Source organism: Pavona decussata, unplaced genomic scaffold (assembly GCF_977016875.1).
Source record: "Pavona decussata unplaced genomic scaffold, jaPavDecu1.1 SCAFFOLD_58, whole genome shotgun sequence".
Classification (NCBI taxonomy): Eukaryota; Metazoa; Cnidaria; class Anthozoa; order Scleractinia; family Agariciidae; genus Pavona; species Pavona decussata.
The window spans coordinates 6,148,527-6,152,500 of record NW_028145480.1 but is presented as its reverse complement, the minus strand read 5'-3'; the positions used below and the strand labels follow the sequence as shown (position 1 = coordinate 6,152,500).

General features: G+C 40.7%; 1 long non-coding RNA gene and 2 pseudogenes across 2 annotated transcripts in view; 1 reads left to right on the top strand and 2 right to left on the bottom strand.

Moving 5' to 3' along the window:
* LOC146479909 (uncharacterized) overlaps positions 1-1,130 on the bottom strand; it is a 4,317-nt gene extending 3,187 nt beyond the window's left edge. The window contains exon 1 of the long non-coding RNA XR_014864917.1: positions 976-1,130. This is a non-coding gene — a long non-coding RNA (uncharacterized LOC146479909). The remainder of the gene's footprint in view (positions 1-975) is intronic.
* Positions 1-1,848, top strand: part of LOC146479908 (uncharacterized) — a 5,950-nt pseudogene extending 4,102 nt beyond the window's left edge. Inside the window, exon 2 of the transcript XR_014864914.1 lies at positions 1,123-1,848. The product of XR_014864914.1 is annotated as an uncharacterized LOC146479908 (transcript). The remainder of the gene's footprint in view (positions 1-1,122) is intronic.
* A 104-nt stretch (positions 1,849-1,952) lies between these two features.
* LOC146479907 (uncharacterized) lies at positions 1,953-3,260 on the bottom strand (annotated as a pseudogene).
* Positions 3,261-3,974: the final 714 nt, after the last annotated feature.

Below are 3,974 nucleotides of genomic sequence, written 5' to 3'. Positions count from 1 at the left end.
ATGACGGAAATCCAAGAAGACCTCCAAAGAGTTGAACAGTGGATGAAAAACAGCAAGCTTGTTCTAAATCTCGCGAAGACCAAATGTATGCTCTTTGGTACTAAACAGAAACTTGCAAATGCCTCTTTTAAGACCCAGCTTCATGGCAGTGACATCGAAAGGGTGAGAAATTTTTGCTACCTAGGGGTCACCCTTGACGAATGCCTCTCATGGAAAGAGCATGTTAGTAAAGTGTTTACCAAGGTTAACAAGCGCTTGGGTCTACTCGGCCGCATCCGAACATGTTTTAACGCTTAAGGCAGCGAAATGCGTATACAACTGTCTCGTGTTACCAGTCCTGTGCTACACCGACACGGCCTGGGGTGAATTGTCTGTTGAGTGCAAGAGTAGATTACAGCGCCTACAAAATCGAGCTGCACGTATAATTGTCAGACGAGATAGCACCAGCGAAGCTCTCAAGACACTAGGATGGCCTAACTTAGAAACTATCAGGAAAAGGAACAAATCTATCTTAGTCTTCAAATGTCTTAATGATTTAGTGCCCCAGTATCTTTCTGATTATTTTAATAGAAACCACAGTTTCCATAGTTACAATACACGTCGGCGTGAAGACATTCATCCTTCAAGACCCAAACTTAGCCTCGGGAAGAGAACTTTTAGATACTCCGGAGCGACTTTATTTAATTCGTTACCTGAAACATACAAACGGGCAGTGTCCTTGGAGGCTTTTAAGCGACTAATGATGAAACACGATTTTGCATAGATTTTTTTCTTAGTGTGCAAATGTTTTTATTTATTTTTTCTATCCTATGATATTTTAACCCAAACGTGTTTGAGTCATATATATTAAAAATTTTTTCTCATACCATAATAATAATTATTTTAGGTGTATACAGGGCCCCTCAGGATAACAGCCCCGTAGCTGATTGGGCCACCCTGTCTAAATAAAGTTCACTTACTTACTTACTTACTTACTAATTGGACATAAGCTTACACTTGGCTTGGCAAGTTAGATTTCATTTTTCTTAGAAGTAAGCTTAATGCGATATTCCAGGTTTGCTTTAATTTTTTTTGTACTTGTACACGTATATTTAAAAATGTATGGCTTATTTTTTTCTGCAGGATTATGAACTGGACGGAGGAACATGATTCTATTTTTTGCCGAGAAATAATCTTTGTAAACCCATTTAGTGTAAAGAAGAAATCCGTTCAGCGAAGTGCCTTGTGGCAAAAAGTGGCGGATACCCCAAACAGCATCACAGATCCTGTTTTTTATGTGGATAAACGCTCAGTCCGAGACCATAGTGGGGTTTTGGTCCAACGGCAGAGGAAAGAGAAGAAATGCAGAAGAAGTGGGAGCGAAACGGTAGAGTTTCTTAAAGCGGAGCAAAGATATGGATGTTAAGAAGCAAGAATTGGATTTGAGAAAACAGGAGCAAGGGCAGATGATTGAAGCACAAAATCAGCAAAGGGATATGTTCAAACAAATGATAAAACAACAACAGGAACAACAGAAGCAAATGCAGGACATGCAATCCTTACTAATGCTCCATCAGCAGAATCAAACTACAGTATTGATGAAGGTTATTGAAACACTAGTTCCAAAATAAACAAACTCCATTTTGCTTTAATTCCCTCAGGTATCAGTTAACTTTGTTGTTATTGAACTAAGTTTGCCTGGGCTTCGATGGAAAAGCAATATATCAGTAGTGTTACTGTGTAAGATGTTTAAATTGATGACTGTAGTTTGAACTTTATTTCAACGTTTTGGAAGGTTCAAAATTTAATTTTTTTTGGATGGATTAACATTGATGCTGACATCCATAATAAACCCGATTTATTTGTTGTCTTTAATGTTATTTGACATTAATGTGCTCTTTTTGGTATCTTCCCATGTAAATGTAGAATAGGTTTTTGGGTCTTATGTTAGGTGGTTACAAAAGACTGCATGATTAGGAAAAATAATCCTCTAGGGAAGGTGGGTCTAGGTAAAAAAACTGGGATGTTGAATTACCGTATACAAACATGTCAAACCATTTTGAAGGATTGCGCAGACAATGTACATTTTGCCTACTTGGCTGAGCCCAATCTTAAGATTCTTTTCGAAATCAAGAAATTTACAATATCAGAAAAAAGCCATTCAACGGAAGTGCGAACTACACTCAGATGGAACTGTTGTAAATTTGCTGTTGGGGAGTCAGTACTCGCTGCCGGAAAGTTGCCTGGAGATGTATCCGAAGAGGGTATGCTGGATCCCCATAGATACACATCGGTTGACCGGTTGTTACGACAGCATGTGCGCGGAGACTGATGTAAAGGCCTGACTCTGCCAACATTGCTGCGTCATGCTTCCTTCCTTCTGTTTAGAAAAGGTTAAAATTAAGTATATAAATAGAAAGTAATATTGATGTACATGCAGTTTACTTGTTTATTGCTGACGGAGAGAAGCAAGGGGAAAATGGGCCGGTGGGGGTGAGGGTGAGGGCAGTCAATGGAAAAGCCCATGAAATTCGTACTCGCCTTTTCAGCAATTGTTTTAAACTTCGTTCTTATTATAAGCATAGTAATTTGCTAATAGCTTACCTACTGGACCATACAAGTGTGCAATCAACCCATTTGGTATGACCACCGACTGAAATTTCAATCCATGTTCGCGTTTGTGGCCGTTGTATAGAAGTCGTTGGTTTTCCCCAGGTAGAGTAATTGGGCGCACAGTTCCGTCTACGAAACCAAAACAATTGCTTAGTGGCACCCCTTTGTTGTTTTCCAGCTCTAGTGGATTTAAAATGGTTCGGTTCCATTGCGTGATTCTGTGGCTATGATGTGCAAAAATCCAGTCTGTTACGGTGTTGCATATCATGCAAAGTTCTGGTACTGGCCTTCCAAAAATAGGTATCATCATTCATGTCTGAGTATCGACAAGGAAAGGAATATCGCTTCAGAGGCATGCAAAGCCCTACTGTTCCTTCGCAAACCGTTCCCTGGTCGCATACGAAGTATTGCGGAATTTGAAGAACATCTTCTACCAGAGGAATTTGCTGCTTTTCCACCCTGAAGTTTGCCCTACACTCGCCTTCACTTTGGCTCTGTAAATTGAACGGCGGGTAGTTATAGTATGGAAAATCCAAGTTGTTTGAACTGTTTTCTTCGAAAAGCAAAGCATATTCTTCAATCGTAATGATATTAGAGGCAAAGCTGGCCAGCAACATTTCGCGATTTTCTTTAAAAGTCGCCATTTGCACTGAAAACACTACTATAATCGGTTTTAGTTCAAAAATAAATTAATTTCGCTACTCTTTTTATTCTATCCGTCGCTGAATCCCGCCATCTTAACTTATTTTTCCCGCCATGCACGAACACGGTGTCCTCGACACAGGCCCCACACGGCTACGGCATATTTGACGACGTCCGCGTTGTTGGATCCTTAAAAGTCCCTACATATGTCGTTTCTGCACTGATCTGGCTGTGGTACATCGTTAACAATCGCTTTACGTCCTTTACGGGATACAGGACGTACCCTCTTCCGCCTTCAGTTTCAACGACGGATTCCTTCCCAAGCCCACGCGGACAGACGAACCAAGTGTGACATGGAATTCCCCACTTCAGAAACCGGTGAGAAGACTTGTACGAGTAAGGGATTGTGGGATCGTTTAGGTAGACGGAAGGACATGGCGCCGACGAGCAAGTGTCCTTTTTGGTATTTTCTCAGGGTAACGTAGCTCTTGTTAGATTTTGTTCACCTAAAGAGTATCGTATACAACTGACTGCCGAGAAATGCTCTTACGTGCAATTTCCACCTGTCTACCCAAACGATCTCAAAATCGCTCACTGACACGAATTAGTCTCCCTGTAGTTTCTGGAATGGAGAATTGTTAAAAAAGAAAAAAGAAGAAGAAGTTTCAGCAACATGAAAAGCACCAAGGAGTCCATGCCTCAAAGACCAAGACCACAGTTCCAAAAAAAATATGCCTCAT